This window comes from Elephantulus edwardii, unplaced genomic scaffold, assembly GCF_000299155.1.
Source record: "Elephantulus edwardii isolate Elephantulus edwardi_28Jun2011 unplaced genomic scaffold, EleEdw1.0 scaffold00294, whole genome shotgun sequence".
Lineage (NCBI taxonomy): Eukaryota > Metazoa > Chordata > Mammalia > Macroscelidea > Macroscelididae > Elephantulus > Elephantulus edwardii.
The window spans coordinates 1,575,886-1,594,003 of NW_006400044.1; the positions used below are offsets into that span (position 1 = coordinate 1,575,886).

Below are 18,118 nucleotides of genomic sequence, written 5' to 3' on the forward strand. Positions count from 1 at the left end.
AAAAAAGCAGAGCAGGGGACTTTTGACCCGTTAAATAAGCTGTTTCATGACAGTAAAGTGTAGGTGTGATTTGGTTTGAACTCCCTCGTTACTTCTCCGGAGATTTGTGGCGAGTTGGAGTTGCCAGTGTAGAGAGAAGCCCCCAAGTGCACTGGCTCCTGTGTGGGCAGCTGGGTCAAACTCTCTTCTTAAGAAAACAGTCTGGCTTGGGGTCCTTACCACCCTTTGTTGTCCTCCCCACGAGGTGACCAGTTGAAGTCTCTGTGGTGACAGAACCAGTTTGTAACAGGCTTGTCTTTCACAGTCCTGTTTCAGACTTGCTGGCAGGCTTGCTTGAAGATCTGACAAGAGTGGCAGCAGAGGAGACTCTGAAATAAGAAAAGGCGAGACACAGGAGGCTTAAACAGGCAGGTCATATTTACTGCTCTCTTGCTGCAGTGGGTTGGCTGGAAGAAGTAAACTGGCAGCTTCACATTTCCGTGTTCAGTCCTCTGTCCGTGCACACGAGGGGTAAGAAGATCAGTGTACCGTAGTGCAGTGATGACAGACAGGGCTCTCAGTTATCGTTTGATTCTGTGGCTTTTATCACAAAAGGTAAAGTTCAGGGCAGAAGCTCAGCTGCCAAGAATTTCCAGTTCTCTCTCCTACCTCAGAGTTTCTCTATAGTTTTACTACGTTATTTTTCTGTTAGAGGAATACTTTCTAAGTTGTCTTCAATAGGAACAATTTTAAAGTGACTTACAGTTTGTTTTCTCTAACCGGCCAAGTTGGAAACGTCAGTATTAAGTTGGTTGTCAACATATGGTGACAGTTTAGATATGATAAGTTTAAGGAATTGTGGCAATAAATTTTGGGTTTGATCACTTTAATTGGAACATTGTTTGATTTTTATAAATTAGCTACTTAATTTTAAAGTTTATTACAGAGTTTATAAGAATACATTGAGTACATCTTTAAAATTACAATAATTAAAATTTAGAAATATATCAGTTGTTATCTACACTTGAAAAAACAGACTTTCCTAATAATTCTGCAAGAATTATTTTTATATCAGTTTGACTAAATCATATCAATTGTATATTTTAAAAAATTTTACTTTGGTGAAGGTACACACAACAAAACTTATGCCACATAACAATTTTTAAAAATTTGAATACAAGTGAATACTCTTAAGAGTGAGTGTACTTTTTTAAATTAGAGGAAAGCTAACAATGAGTATCAAATAACTAGCCATGATGATAGTTGCAAAGGAGAACGTTGGAAATGGAGAGAATGACTTTCTAAAAGTAAGTCAAATGATAAAGAGAATGTATATGAGCTTGAAATGCATTTATAATTTGATTTCATGTACTGTTGGATGCATTGTATAGAATCAGTTTATCTGTATTTATCAGAAAAGAATGTATTGGCATACAATTTTTGATTAGTACTTGGATTAATATTTTTCACAGTCTCACAGTTTTGCTTGATGCTGATAAAGAGTATATTTAATATCAATTATTAATGTTAAATATTATATTTAATATTAATTTCATGGGAAAATGCTCTTGGTTCATGGCATAGTTAATCATGATTGATATGAAGCACTAATAAGTATTCATTTACCTGCTTTGTTAGCTTATTTTCCACAACTTGTTATAATCGGACACTTTCTAAAAGGAGGTGGAATGACCTTAGGGGAGTTGCTTCTTAAGAATGTTCCAGGAAGTTCAAAGCATGATATATGTGAGGTGCAATTCTTATTTTTCCATTTGTGCTCTCTTCTTAATTGTCTGAAGGTAATTTTTTGTGGTTTTCCAACATTTTCCTGGAAGCATGTGAACACCTGATTTTGGTATTGTGTTACTTAAATGAGAAATGACAAGGCTGTATACTACAGACAGAATTTTTTCTTTCAAAAATACTAGCTTAAAATATATGACAATAATACTGTAAGTGCCTTGTTTCTTCAAGCAATTGACACCCAGAGACATTGTCTGCATTCCTGTACTTCACAAGTTCTTTTGATTCTTAACTCAAGTGTTTTTCCTGGTATGGGGTGAAGGGTAGGAAATGATGGTAGTTTCACTACTCGCCATACATTTAAAGAGTGGTATGGTGGCTAAGAATATGATCTTTGGAGCTAGACTGATTGGGGCTTATATTCTTTTTTTAATTTTATGTGTATGTGTGTGTGTGTATGTGTGTAATTTTAAAGACCTTTTACAGAGAAATTGGATTTTCTTGCATTCATTGTTGCACATTTTCTTTCCTACCGACCCCCGCCCAGTTAACCTTTTTTAAAAAGAAGAATAATCATTGTTGCATAATTTCCTTCACCACTACCCCAGCCCCCATCTCCAAGTCCACTTTCCTATACACTTCTTATTCTGGACTGTTGTCATACAAATAATGTCTAATCATAATATTCCTCTTAAACAATTCTTTCCTTCATTTGTTCCATTGCAGTCAATGTTCATTATTTACTGTTCTGGGCTTGTTCATTATTTATCTGTTCTGGGCTTCTGTCTTAGTTCTGCCACTCATCAGCTGTTACTGGTAACTCAGCTGGCTCAACTGTAAAATGGGAATAATAATATATACTTATTCTGAGCATTAAATTAGTAAATACTTTGCATAATGTCTGGGACATAGTAGTATCTGAGAGTTTGCAGGTTTTACATCCTTATTAATAAGAATTGTTTGTACAAGAATAGAAGGCAAAAGAGCTCAGATACTAATTTAGACAAGCTTGTTTTAGTGTAGCTAGTTCTGGTGACAACCTGTAGTGAGTTGTGTCACTAACCTAAAGTCTGAGCTTTTCTAATGGCTTGAATCTACTAGCAGCAGCTATGAGGAGAAAGATGAGTCATCTTCCATGAGATTTATAGCATCCTGAAAACCCCCGGGAATCAGCTGTCTGGTCAGCAGTGCATTTGAGTGGTTGGAGTTTGTTGTTGTTGTTTTTAATTTTGCTTTACTGTTATAAACATAGTGTTTTAAAATTTACATTTCCACCTTTGTCACCAGAAAACTTAGTGATTCTCCCCACCCCCTTATTTTGGAGGTTTAGCTCTGCCTATAACCTCTTAAAAATAAAATCGATCTCACTTGTTTATAATGTGTTCTGTAGGCAGGTAGTTTGAATTTCTCTAAGAGAAAGCAGTTTTGACTGTCAAAGTTAGTTATTGACAACTTGTGACTTGCTTCACAGTAGCTAAATTCTCCTGCAGTGAGGATGATTGATTTTAAAAAAGAGTAACTATAAAGCACTGATAAAATGAAATGGTCATGATTCATGGGTGACAGAGTGAAAAGAAATCTTCTGAGACTTTAAACCTTTATATAAATAAATGACAATTCAAGATACTTGCTTTGTGTGAGCCTGAAGACCAATAAAAATACTTTTGCTAATTAAATATATGAAGACCTAAAATTTATACAAGAAAGAAGATATCTGTTTCCTAAATGGTACAAAAGTATGAAAAGTCACACTAAGTGGCACGAGAACTCTCTGTACCTGGAACAGAACAGTGAGTGTGACCTGTTTCGGAGCTGTCAATTAGCCTATCTCTTAAAAGTATCTAAATCTTAGCATCAGTGTTTCACTTGAGGAGACACAAGCTTTTTTGTCTTGTGTCAAAAAAGAAGGGTACATCTTGGTAGAGGTTTTGAGCACAGTGTTTTCATACTGACATCTTAAGACCACTTCAGAATGTTTTTTTAAGTCAAGGGATCCTAACTTGTGAACTTCCATTCCTTTTTTTTTTTTAACTGATTTGAGAGGGCGAAAAGCTGTGATACTCATTTCTATATTAATAGATTTTTGTTTCGAATTGATCTATTTACAGTTGCTCCATATTTTCATTTTCACAGCTCAGGAGAGGATCATAATTAATCGTAATGGAAATAGGGCAATGTGTAAATAATTCTGAAGCAACATTGTCTTCACTACCTTAGATTCTTCTGAAAGAAATTGAGAAAAAGGTGTGAGATTTGCAGCCCAAAAAGTTACTACCTCCTCCTGTTTGTTGTTCTAATACATGGTTGGCACTGTCCTTCCTAACATGGAAACACCTCATGTTCTGGCATTAAAAAAGATGAGGTGGTTCTTTTTGGTTTGTTTGTTTGTTTAGCTCCCTGTCAGTTGTACAAGCAGTCGTGGTAGTGCAGTTGATGACATGTTGGACTGTTAACCAAAAGGTCAGTAGTTGACTTCACCAGTCTCTGTGAAAGAAAGATGAGGCATCCTGCTTGAATAATAGAGCCCCCAACACCCTAACGGGAGTCTACTACATCCTCTGTGGTCGAAATCTACTCCACAGCTGCAGGTTTGGTTTGGTGGGTTAAATGTACACATGAAAAGGTCAAGATTTTTTCTTGATAAAATATATAGTTAATGATTTGTACAGCCACCTGATTGAAATAAAAGCTTTGCACCATTATTTTTCTTTCAGAAATGATTCAATATCAATGAAGACAATTAACAGGGAAAAGATGTGAGCTAGGAAGTAACAGGCAGTCTGTAACTGTAGAACAGCTTCAAACTCAGTCAACACAGGATGAACACAAGTTTCATGGTCCTTGTGGTCTTAGATAATTAGATTTAACACTGTCTCTTTATTGCCAGCTCACATGCCATAGGTTTCTTACGGTGATATTTACGACTGACCTAGCTGATACTAGTTTAAAAGTTAAAAAAAAATTGTTATTAAATATTTTGAATAAATTAGGGATCCAGTAACAGTATAAACAAACATGGCTATGAAGGTGTAGTTTCAAAATTATACATTAATATTTTTATAGAGCATGAATTTTTGGTAATAATTTTAAGTGAAAAATGATCCTAATTACCATATGGCAGAATATAGTGAAAATCTGAACAGTTAGACCGACACAGCTGTTAAATGCATAAATGTGGTTCTGTGTGTAAAAAGTTTTCTACTACAGCTATTATGTGGCGTTTCCAACAATTAATTTCAGCCTCTTTACTGGCAGTTACTGCAACTTGTGGTGAGCATCACAGATGTAAGAAATTTGATCTCTGGTAATTTACCTGGGAAGAAAATGGCTCAGCTACAGATCCTAACTTAAATTCGCCATAGGAAATTAGATAATAGACATTCCCATTAAACTTATATAAAGGCACAAATGATTTGGTTTTACCTTTTAAAATAATAAACAAAACCAAAACAAACACATACAACATTACAACTATTTGTTTTATACCATATACCATTACAATCCTCAATTTACAGATATATAAAGGATTCTAGAATTATAAAAATAGTAAAATAAATATGAGATAAATACAACTGAGTGTTCTGTGTGTATACTCTGTAAGCTAATTGAGTGTGAAACGTTTTACAAAGATTTGATTGGCTTACAGGTGCTAAGTCAAATTTAACTAAATACATTTATACTTTATTTTCCAACTTTTAGCTTATCTGTTTTCAGTAGTTATGGGAGAAGTAAAATAAACTTTCAAATAAGATAGAGTATGAACAGTGAATATTGAGAAAACTATCTTACTCAGCTACATTTTAGATTCAAAAGAACTCTTTTACTCATGGTGGTTATACTTTCCCCCCATATATAAGTTACTTTGCTCTTCTTAATATATATTTGTAGTTTTGAAAATATTAATGTTAAAATATTGAAGGATGACTTTATAAATATGCACTCAAAAGAACCCAATTCTTATTCTCATCGTTTACTTTTTAATAATGGAATTATTTCACTGTTTGAAGTAGCAGAGTTCCCTGCTTGAAACCATCACGATCTCATTCCTTCAACATATACTATATCATAAAATAGTGTTGATAGATATTTTGGTATAAGGAATAGAAGCTTATGTGTAGAGAAAAGTTCAAAACTAACGGGGCACAGTCCATGTGGTCTGCTTGTTTACGTCTCTCTAAGGAGTCTTATGGTCACTGCCATCTTCCCTTTGTGTGTTTATCCCCTTTTCTTTCTGCTCAAAACTCTTCAATGGAATAGTTGCTTGAATTTGTTCTTCAGTTCCTTGAACTTAGAATAGAACCTATATCTTTATTTTGTTTGTAAGGCATGATGTCATTGAGCTCTATACTATCACTGAAGCCCATCTTACACTGAGAATCAGCATTTTACTCCCGAATGAGCCAAACTTTTTCTTGTCTCAAAGATTCCACAGATACTGTTTCCAAAGCTTGGTTGTTTCTTTGTTAATCTAGTCTGCTTGCCCTTGTCATTATTGTTGTTAATTACCATTGAATTGATTCTGATTTATGATGATCTCATATGTACAGGGAAAAATTACTGCATAATATTTCCAAAATTGTGATATTTCAGAAACACATCACCAAGCTAGTCATTTGAGATGTCTCTGAGTTTGCATCAGTGTCATTATTTTATCCTTGATAGTCTAAATTAAAGAAGGGTTTTTTAATATTATTCCTTGACAATGCATGTTCTAAATTGTCATTATACAGATGACTCTCCTCCTATAAGGTAAACTTCCTGAGGGTCCAGGTGGGCTATTTCCATTGCAGATTACGATGACCACATTACTTAGCACTAGACTTGCCATACAATGGTGCATGGTTCTATGGATGCACACATCATATTGTAACATCATCCAAAATGGTGATCACAGTTCCCCCGTGTTCCCTGATCTGTTTTACTTAACTCTCAAGAGTTAATGGATGAGTGTTTTACCATTTGTTAGGTTTAAATTTAAAAAGAAAATTTGATTCGTTATTGATCTTTGCTGCTGTTGTTTTTATGCCTTTGAGTTGGGACTGACTCATCGTCGACCCTCGAGTGGGTTTTTAGAGGTTGTAAATAGGATAAGAGACAAATGATTGCCTATCTTTCTCCCGTGGAGCAGCCAGTGGATTCCAATGACATGCCTTTAGGTTGGCAAATACTTAGTTACTCAATACAAAATTTAACAAGACATTTTAGAAGGCTTTGTGCACAGAGCTAGTTTTTCTGGAAGAGTGGATCAGGTGGTTTATAAAAAATATCATTAATAATAGTAATAAAAAGATATCTACTACTCATGTGATATATTACTATTGGCTACTAAGACACTTATTATTAGCTAATATTTAGAAAAAATATAAATAATCACTTTCCTCTGTCTCACTATATGTTGAGTAATTATTGCTATTAAAAATAGTAATACATTTAAATAATTTCTACTGATTTAGATAACAGTAAAAGAAGGGTTATGCAAATATATTTTTGCACTAAAAATATGATACTTTGAAAGTTCATGATATCCAGATAATTGTAGAAATAATAGATAAAATAAAGAGTATAATTACTTAACAGTCTTTACTTTTAGCATATTATATACCATTCTAGCATAAAATATTTCTTTTCACTCCTATATTGATAATAATTGCAAACTTTGAATATAACAAAAGATGGCTCATACTTTTTGCTTTTCATATCCCTACATAGTAGTCGCAAGCGACTCAACGGCACATAACAACTACAACAACAACTAGTCTATGAAGGAGCCAGTCTAGCAGTCATTGAGAAAGTTAGGCATTCTCTTCCCATAAGTTTAGAGAGAGCCTCAGAAACTCCATGAAGGGTTAGCATGAGTTAGAGCCAACTTGACTGCAGTGCCTTTTAAGTAATGTGTAAATTAGAGACTAACAGTATACAGTTTTCATTTGATTCCATTCTAAAACATACCTAAAACTAATCTTTTTATGCTTTTTTGGAGTCCAGATGAAAATTAATGTTTATATCTAAGTCACTGTTTAGAAAGCTCAGAGGTCTTTATGGAAAACAGGATTGCATTAATAATTTGTTTTTTACTTCCTTACAATATCCTGTGGTATTCAATAGTCCCCTATTCATCTTGTTATCATCACAGTTTTAATAAGAGTCTTATATATAAGGAAATAATGGCTTACATTCATTTTGCACAAAATCTGAAACTGCAGAACCTGTTAATATCAGCTAGTTGTCGGAAAATTATGTGATGAAGTGGCACCTTAAAACTTGCTTCTTAGGGAAATCTGGTGACCTAATGGCAAGAGGCTGCACTGCAACCCCAGAGGTACGTGGTTCGAATCCACCACATGCTCTGCTGAAGAAGGAGGGGCAATCTCCTCCTGTACAAGTCAGATCCAATTTGACAGTACACACACACAAAAATATAATAAAATTTAAAAAAAAAAATGCATCTTGACGTCTCTGTTTTTCTTCTAATATAAAGTATGCCAAACCAGTAGTATATAGCTTCAGAAAATCTGAGGCCCGGTTTCCTTCATAAACTCTGCATGCAACTATCTTTCTGATGTATTTGTGTAACTCATATATTAATAATGTATGTAAAATATGATGTAAAATATTAATTTTCATTCTTTAAAAAGGTTTTGCTAAATAATTGAGCTTTATTTTGGTTTTTCTCAAAGAAATACAAAGTAGTATCTTACAGGCCTAAACCAAACAAGCAATAAGACAAAGAGGGACTCACCAAATCTGCCAATTCTTGCATATCATTTTAAGAATAATGAAATTTTTGTAAGACAAGTTTGAGCTGCATGTTCATCTTACAGTTAATATGCTTGATTGAGCATTTTTTTTAAAGCAACAGTTTATTGTTTTCCTATTTTGAAAAAGAAGGGTTCATTTTCCAGGAGTGATGCTGCACGTTTGCAGGCAGATTTTGTGGTGCATTTGAGTGAGGAAATGTGCCGCATTTCTTTGGAGGAAGAGTTTACATGTTTCACTGCGTTTAACTTCGCCTCTGACACCAGGTGAAACTGTTGAGCACTGTTCAGTGACCTGGAAAACAAAAATAAAAGAAGTTTCATCATGACATGCATGGTAAAAGAAGAAGGGTAGATGCCGCCTAATTGAGGTTGTTAAACAAATTGCTTTATTGTTTTACATCCTCTCTTACATATACTATACAAATACATACATTTATACATATGTTTCTTATATGTATGTTTCCATAAGATTACTACTACTTTTATTGAAATCAGACTATATCAGCAAATATTTCCTATTTGGACATATGCCTGCAGTGAAAGTGTGTTCAGATTGGGGCTAGGTCTAGAGCAAAAGGCATTTGGAATTAAATCATGTGGTTCCACAGACACATGACATTTGTTTCCAGTGTTTGAGCATTTCTGGAGACTGTTTTTGTGCTGCATTTAATATTTTGCATATTATTAACTTACCCTACTTCTTACAGTAAAAAGTATAATTTTCTGCCTTTTTCAGTTAAACAGACTTAATGACAAACATCTTGCAAATTTGATTTTCATATATTTCATCTCTTTCTTATGCTCAATTTAATCTATCAAAGCCACACATTGTAGAAGACATCTGGTATTGAGCTTAAGCAGCTGGGTTTCATTTGTAAAGGTTTTGAGCAAATTTTGGTGCTTGCCAACAATAATATAGCAGCAGTTGGCCAGTGTGGTATTTTTTCTCTTTTGCTGGGTTGCAGCTTTGTGTAGTGTGGTGGGAGAGACCTGAGTTCAGGTTAAGGAGATTTGTTGCCTCTTTCTGGCCTATCTCATGGGACTTGATGAGCAGTGGCTGTTGAATGAAAAGAACAAGGTGGTGAGCTATGTTCAATCAATGTTCATCTTCATTTGAGAATCTAGAAATTCTAGCGTTTCCTCATCGCACTGTGCGGGCCTGTCTTACATCAGAATCATAGATTGACCCCACCTCAAACCTCATAAACAAAGTATTTGAGAGTTGAACATCAAATGATACAAATTAACAGGCAAACCCAAGAGAGTCTGTACACACTGAATTAAAGTTCATAAACTTCAGTTTGACAGAAAAATTCCAGTCCCCCATTTTGGATGTATAACAATGTAAAAATAGTAACTTTTTAAAAGAAACTTTTTGTTTTTGTTTTGGTGTTTTGGTTTTGGGTGTTTTGTGTTTTTTTTTTAAGTTTACAGTCATACATGTTTGGATGCTTAGACTGAAGAAGACTTGATCCCAGTGAATTGTGGTTTTGGCAGAGAATACTTGAATATACTGTGGATTGCCAAAAGAACAAACAAATCTATCTTAGAAGAATTACAGTCAGAGTGTTCCTTAGAAGTAAGGATCCTGACATTTATCTCACGCAGTCTGGGCATGCTATCAGCATGGGCTAGACCTTGGAAAAGGATTTCATGCTTAGAAATGTAGAGGGTCATTGAAAGAGAGGAAGACCCTCCATGGAATGGAATGACATAGTGGCTCCAGCAATAGATAAGTGTAGTGAAGATTTTGAGAATGGCGGGGAATCAGGTGGGGCTTTTTCCTACAGTGCATAGGTAGCTAGCTCTCTAGGACTCAGTGGCATGTAACAGGAACAATGACGATAACAGAAAGGATAACTGTTTTATTTGGAACACCCCAAGTAAGAACTGAAGACTTCCTGTGAGGGGGAAATAGAGAAAAGGATCTCAGATCTCTTGTCTTTTCCTCAGAGATACTGAACTAAGTAATTTCTGTCCTCAAATATGTATTAAACACCTGTTAAGCCTCCAGAAAACTTTGCAAGTCTGACCTTATGAACTCCCTTTCCCCCAGAAGCCTCATATTGTTGGATGCATCTGAGTTCTCCTCCCACTCCTAATTATGTGAAATGATCCCTCCCACTGAAAACAGATTATGGCTTTGAGGATATATAGAAAGTTTTGGAGCTATTCTGGAAATACATCGAACCTTATTTCCCATTTCTATGTCTGCTAGGAAATGCTGTGCCAGAATTTTTGCTTTGGTGGTTATCAATTCAGAGCTGTGTTTTCCATATACACACTTTTGAGTTTAAGAGAATGACAAGGTCTGTACTGTGGGGAATATGTGATTGATGTGACGATTGCCTTTTGAGAGGTTAATAAGCAGTGACTATCATTAAAATGTCATTAACTGGAAATGAACATTTTTCTTTATCTTACTTTGATAATTAGCATCCAAGATTGACACTTCAGAGAGCTCGTATGTTCTCTCAGGGACTCAATTTAATCTAGACTTCCCCTTCTATTTCCACTAATGCATGCAGACATCACCTCAGAAAACTATGAAATGAAAAGACGGTAAAAGAAGTGGATGTTTAAAGGCTCAGGATTATCTCGTTCCATGATCAATGTCATGCATGAGCTACATCTGCAGCTTTTTAAAGTTTCTGGAGGAAGCTCAGCCATGCAGCTGTCTCTAATGTACTGTGAACCTTGAAAAGGAATTTCCTTTCAAGTAAGAACGGAAGGAGTTTGTGTGTGGGAAGATGGAGCTTAGTTTCTTTAAAAGAAAGTACCATTATATAAACAAACACAATAAAATCCACCAGGTAAAAAGATAGACTAGAAACACATAAACTCCCACTTGTGAAAGAATTCATTTTGATAATACACTTTTGTTCTTTTATCAGTGAGAAAGTGGGATAGACTATTCCAAGATAGCCCAAAGTCTTGTTCTTAATATTAGACTCAGAATGCACTTTGCAATTTGAGGTTCTACTACTGTTTCTTTTTAGAAATTATATTTAAATCATATTAATGGCTAATGTTGCCATCTTGCTCATTATGATACCAAAGAAGTCTTTTTCTCATAAGCATCTTACTTCAGAGACAAATTTTGAGAAACAATAATGCCAAGAATTCATATTGTTGTGTTTGCCTCTAGTTTAGGGTTAGTAACTTGCTTTGATTTAATTACTAACACAAATACTTTTAATACTTTTTTGCAAACACTAGTTTCTAAGACACATTTTGTATTCAGCCACACTTAGGCTATTTTAATCCAGAGCTCATGGGAAAACAAATTGCACAAAGTTTTTTTTGAGCCAAAACTCCTCAACATTTGAGGTGAGAAAGGGATAAAGTCAGGGAAACCACGTAAGTTGTTTTCTAGGGCAAACTGCATTCAACATTGAAGAATGGGTCTTCCTTCAGTGCGCATCCTTTTTCCTTTCCCTAAGAGTCCCTGCAAATATAAAGGTAAAGCAATTACTTGCAAAATGTCCTGAGTTCCTGTGACTGCAAATAAGAAATGTGATCTGCAGCTTTACACCTTGAGAGTGAGTGCTAACACCTCCAGAGATTTATGTCTTAATGCTAAAATTGCATGGTTATTGTTCCTTTTGATTATAGGCTATCACTTGTATTGAGATCCTATAGATTTACACATTGGATTTTATGGTTTTGGCAGTTATTGTAGAATGGTGTAGAGAAAATTGATGAACTGTCTTTAGCAGGTAAAATTGCTGTAGTGTTTATCCTGGATTCTCTGCTTCTCCATTGATTATTTTTTCAGTGACTGTGAATCCAGATACTGGTTTTGTACTGAATGAATGGTAATGAGAATGAGAATGAAAATAGTTCATTCCATGGTTTCAGCTTTATTTTTTCAGTGACTGAATCCAGATACTGGTTTTGTACTGAATGAATGGTAATGAGAATGAGAATAAGACTGGTTTATCATTCATTCCATGGTTTCAGCTTTATTTTTACAGTGACTGTGAATCCAGCTACTGGTTTTATACTGAATGGTAATGAGAATGGTTTATCTTTCATTCCATGGTTTCAGCTTTGGGTTTTGTGTTTGTTACCTAAAGTGTTGGGTACAGGTGTGTTATATCAACTAGTGGTAACTTTCACGGTACCTTAGCAAAAAGTACTCTCCAAAATTCTGTTGACTTTTTTGTTGTTCTTCTTTATTGCCATAGTCCTGTTACCTTTAATGAATGACTGCAAGGTAATTAATGCAGCATGGTTACTGTTGCATTAGGTGTCCATCATCAATAGAAAATAATTTACATATTTGTGATTTTACAACTCCCAAGGATATAATTTCCAGCATTTGTTTTATCTTCTAATGTATGGGCAAAGGTATTTGAAGCCTCCTAGAGGTAAGATGCAGCCCTATATGTGCAAACCAGATTGTGCCAAGAAATCTGGAGGACAGCTACCTGGCCAATTGGCTGGAAGACATCCATATTTATTCCCATTTCTAATAAAGGTGATCCAACAGAATGTTGAAATTATCAAACAATATCACTAATATTAGATGCAAGCAAAATCGTGCTAACTATGATTCCAAAAGAGCTGAACAGTATATCCACAGAGCACTACCAGAAATACAAGCTGGGTTTAGAACAGGCTGTGGCAATTAGAGATATCATTGCCCATGTCAGATGCATCTTGACAGAAAGCAGAGTATGAGAAGGATTTCTATTTGTATTTATACAAAGGCATTTGACTGTGTGTATTACAAAAAAATTGTGGTATTGTTGAGGAGAATGGTAAACCTAGAACACTTGATTGTGCTTATGTGAAACTTAGACCGAGAAGCTTTCCTATGAACAGAGCAAGGGAACGTTGGATGGTTAAAAATCAAGTGTATAAGAGATATATCCTTTCTCCATACCTTTTCAATCTATCTGCAGAACAGATCATGTGGGAGACTGGGCTTTATGAAAAACAATGTGGCGTGAGAATTAGAGGAAGACTTCAACAATTTGTGTTATGTGAATGATACAATCTGGCTTGGCGAAACTGAGGAGGACCAGCTGAGGAAGCATTTATTGTAGAAAGTCAAGGACTGAAGCTTTCAATATGATTTGCATCTCAACATCAAGAAGAAAAAGATTCTCAACACCATGTCAATTGGAAGAATAGATGAAGAAAATGATGGATGGAGAAAAAATTTTGAGTTGCTAATAATTTCATTTTGCTCAAATCCACAACATTCTTGGCACTACCAATCAGGAAATCAAAAGACAAGTTGCTTTTGGAAAGTGTGCTGTCAGGGACCTCATCAGAGTGCTAAAGAGCAATGATATCCATCTAGAGACTAAAATCCACCTGATCCAGGCTATGGTCTTCTCAATTGTTTGGTTTGTATCTAAGAGCTCGACAGTGACTAAGGGTGACAGAAGAAGAATTGATGCTGGAGAAGAGTCTTGACCATACCATGCACTCCAAAGAGAAAGAACAGGCCTTTCTTGAAGAGGGTAAAATCAGGCTGCTCTTTAGATGTAAGGTTTTTTGAAACACCATCTCACATACTTTGGGGATGTTATCAGCAGGGACAAGTCCTTGAAAGACATCATGCTTGGAAGGGTAGAAGGTTAGTACATTAGAGGAAGAGCCTGGATGAAATGGATTGACAAACACTGTGGCAGTGAAAGGGTGTGTTAAAGACAGTGAGATTGGCTCAGGATTGAGCAAGGTTCAGAACTATTGTTTATAGGGATGCTCGGAGTAATATTTGACTCGATGACATATATTAACAACAACAACAGGGGCACTGTGAAGCATACTCCAATCAGCAATACCTAACAAGAACAAATTAAGGAGGGACTTGACCTTTAAGATATACAGAAAAATGTGTTATACTTTTACAGTCTCGAGACTAACATGTGCCTGATCTAGGCCATGGTCTTTGTACTTACTTGCTATGCATCAGAGAGCTGGACAATAACTAAGGATGACAGAAGAATTGATGCCTTTGAGTTGTGTTGCTGGAGAAGAGTATTGAACATACCATGGACTGCCATGAGAACAAACAGATCCGTACTGGAGAAGATGAAACAAAGCTGCTCCCAGAAGGCAAGGATTTTGAGCCTCTGCCTCACATATTTTGAGAATGTTGCCGGGAAGGACCAATTCTTCCTTTGAAAGGTTGACGGGCAGCTTTTAGGGGAGGAAGACCCTGAATGAGATGGATTGACAAAGTAACTGGGATAATGGGGTTAGGACAGAGCAGGGTTCAGAGCTGTTATGAAGAGGGTCCCTGTGAGTCACAAGTGACTTGCTAGCACATAACAATAATAATAAGTGCATTGCTATAATGTGTGATTTTTGCCTAAAATTCACCACCCTCAAGTTGATTCCTACCTCATCTCTGTCGGGATTTTAGACTATTAATTGCACCAGAAGAGACTGCGCATCTTTCTCCCTTGGAAAAACTGGTGAATACAAACTATGTATGAGCTTTTGAGTTGGCAGCCAAACTCATTCTCCACTAGGTCACCAGAACTCTGTACATTTTTGAGAGTCTGGGGTGGGGATGGGGGATGTCCAGGTTCATACACAGCTTCTGAGAATATAAAATGGTGAGAAACACAAGACAGTCTTCTCATGTAAAGATTTACATTCTTGGAAAGTGGAAGAGTTTGAATGAGCTGTTTGATTTTAGTATAAATTAGGGAAGATGTCCTTGATTAAAGCTTTTTTCTGCTAACTGGAAAATGTTTGAAGCCATCGACTCTTCTTGGAAGAAAGATGTGACAGAAGATTCCATGAAGATTTACAGCCTTGAGTGTCACAGAAGGCCCTTCTACATGATCAAGTAGGGACCGTGTGAGTCAGAATTGGTTAGATGACAGTGAGTTTTGTAGAAAAGAAATTTTGAGAGATTAAGCAACCTTCTCAAATTCACAGATATTGAAACAAATGGTACAGTCTAGACTCGCATTGAGACAGCTAGATCTTGTATGTATTCTCTAAATAACTATGCTGTATGATTTCTACATGAGGTCAGAGAAGGTAAGGAGAGACTACACAAAAAAAAACCCAAACCATCCCAAGCCAAAAGAAACAAAAGTACACAGCTATAAAACTTTAAAAATGTTGGGATTTGCTAACAATAAAATTAATACTTCTTCAAAAAGGCAAGCCACTAAGAAACAGTCAGTAGAAATGTTTCTCTTTAATAGTATATAGAAATGTCTTCAAAATGAGAATAATTAAGAAAAAATGGAGACAAACATGAGTAGTCATAATAGAATGGACAGCTAGAAACGTATGAAATGTAGCCCAAGGAATAAATGTATGAATGTAATGTAAGATTAAGGAAAAGTAAGTTACAGCCAGGAAATTGATAAAATAGTTAAATGCCCAAGACTACCGAAGTTGATAAGCAGATATACACACAACACACACACACACACACACACACACACCCCTGTTAGTTGGATTTTTGTTTTGGTATACATTGCTTCAATAATTTTGAAGAGTGACTTTTCATTTTTTAGCTATAGATAGCTTGTGTATAAAAATACTCACAAGGTTAAGCAGTGGTTTCTTAACTATGACCTCAGAAAACAAAGCAAAATAATCTTAAATGAATAAAATGACCTTTATCAATGGATGTTTTCCTTCCAAAATTTAACAGCCATCCAAAGTATGAGAGAAATATTTGCAAACTATATGCCCAATTTTTACTTAAATCCACATAAGAAGTTCTTGGAAATTAAATAAAAAGATTAATAACTCACTTTTTAAAATCTCACAATTGATGCAGACATATTTCCAAAGGAAATATACAAATGGCAAAAAAACACACAAAAATATTTTCAACATCTTAAGTTATCTGGAAAATAAAAATCAAAACTACAATGTGATTCTTTTTTTCAGACCCAATATGATAGCTGTAATTAAAACAAAAAATACAGGTAACATGTTTGGGAAGGGTATGTGGAACAATTGGAACTCATACACAGCTGCTGAGAATGTAAAATGATGCAGCTGCTTTGGAGAACAGCAATGGCAGTTCCTTAAAATGCTAAATATAGTCACCATAGCAATTCCAGCCCAACGTCTATACCCACGAGAAATGAAAACATATGTTCACACAGAGAACCTTTCACAAGAATGTAAAACGTTCTGCAGCATCATTCATAGTAGCCAAAAAAGTATAAACAGCACAAATAACCCATCACCAGTGAATGGATGGACAACCACGAAAGACCATACATTGTCTGGTTGCATTTGAAAAGTCCTGATTTAATATAGATATGCAGATTGAGATTAGATTATGTCATAGCCCCAGAGTGCCTGCTAATGAGTACAGGTTTTTCTTTGGAAAGATGTGTACACCACAATCTGAAATTAGATTGTGCTCTATGTAGACTAAAAACCTTGAATTGTACATTTTAAATGTGTGGATTTAATGTCATGTTAATTAGAGCTCAATCAAATGATAAAGAGCAAATTTGGCAGAGTTGAGGGGAAAAGGGAATTGTACCCATTTAAGACCATTCAATAATGTTCTATTCATGCAAGTCTTCAAATATTTTGAAATTTTATAAAAATGTCTTGTGGGAACCCACCATCTCCTCTTGTCTTTTGTATATTTGAAAATGTTTTAAAGCCAAATAGATAATTGCAGCAAAGTAAGTGATGGTCTTCCTCCCTACCCACTTTGTTGGAAAGTTCTTCATTCTCCCAACAATTGAAAACCTTCGGGTTAGGGCATATTTTCTAGAAACAAACTAACAAACCAGTGAACCAAAACTCCTACCTTAGCTGTTGTTTGCTTTTTTTTTTTTTACCATGGCAATTATAATTTGATAGTACCTTCAAAATCAGAAGTTTATTAAGGGGGTTTTATTTAACATTTTATTACTGGGTTGTTTGTGTTTGTTTTTTTTTTAAATTCTTTGTGACTAAGAGATTACACTCTTGGTCTTTATTCAGATAAGATCATCTCCCTTTGTTAAGATTTTAGCAGAAAAGCCTATCTGCAATTCTCCTTGCTTAATTGAATGGAAATGGTATCTTCTAGCAGCACCTGCTGAGTGTGGGCCTTGTGAGAATGTGAATTTGCCTAAGCACCTTTGTCATAGACTCTCCTGACACATATTAAATCATTCTTCTGGAAAAAACAGTGCACATAGTTCTAAAAGTCTCACTCTTGAGTGGGAGATACCGTTACATTTCTACTTGTTTTTAGAACAGAAATGCCTTTCCTATTTTGGGGGAGTGTGTGGGGAATTGCTCACATTGACAGGTTCATCTTAGAAAGGCTCATAGTCATAATAAAAACACATTTCCCCAGAATATTGTTCCGTACTTTCCTATTCAAGGCCATGGCCATGGTGATAACCTTGAGAACTGGAGTTTTGTGCATCAGAGTAGTAGTAACAAATGACACTAGAACTGAGTCAGAATATTATTGGAAATCGTTTCCTGTCTGAATATAGGTTACATAAAATGTCTTTTTTCTTCTAGAGGTTATAAATGCAGGAATTAAAAAAACTGCTTGAACATAGAAGATTTTGTAGAGGAATAGTAGTAACTGTTGTTGTTGTTGTTATGTGTCGTTGAGTCGTTTCCGACTCATAGCGACCCTATGCACAACAGCCCTAAACCCTGCTCTATCCTGCGCC

At 35.5% G+C, this 18,118-nt stretch overlaps 1 protein-coding gene across 2 annotated transcripts in view; it reads left to right on the top strand.

Annotated features, from left to right (window-relative positions):
- BMPR1B (bone morphogenetic protein receptor, type IB) overlaps positions 1-18,118 on the top strand; it is a 265,052-nt gene that overhangs the window by 86,269 nt on the left and 160,665 nt on the right. Inside the window, exon 1 of one of the 2 annotated variants that reach the window (XM_006900756.1) lies at positions 423-510. The exons of the other annotated variant lie outside the window; for it this stretch is intronic. The gene's annotated coding sequence lies outside the window, so the exon portion shown is untranslated. Of the gene's footprint in view, positions 1-422; positions 511-18,118 lie in introns of those variants that run through there. 2 annotated transcript variants of the gene reach the window in all.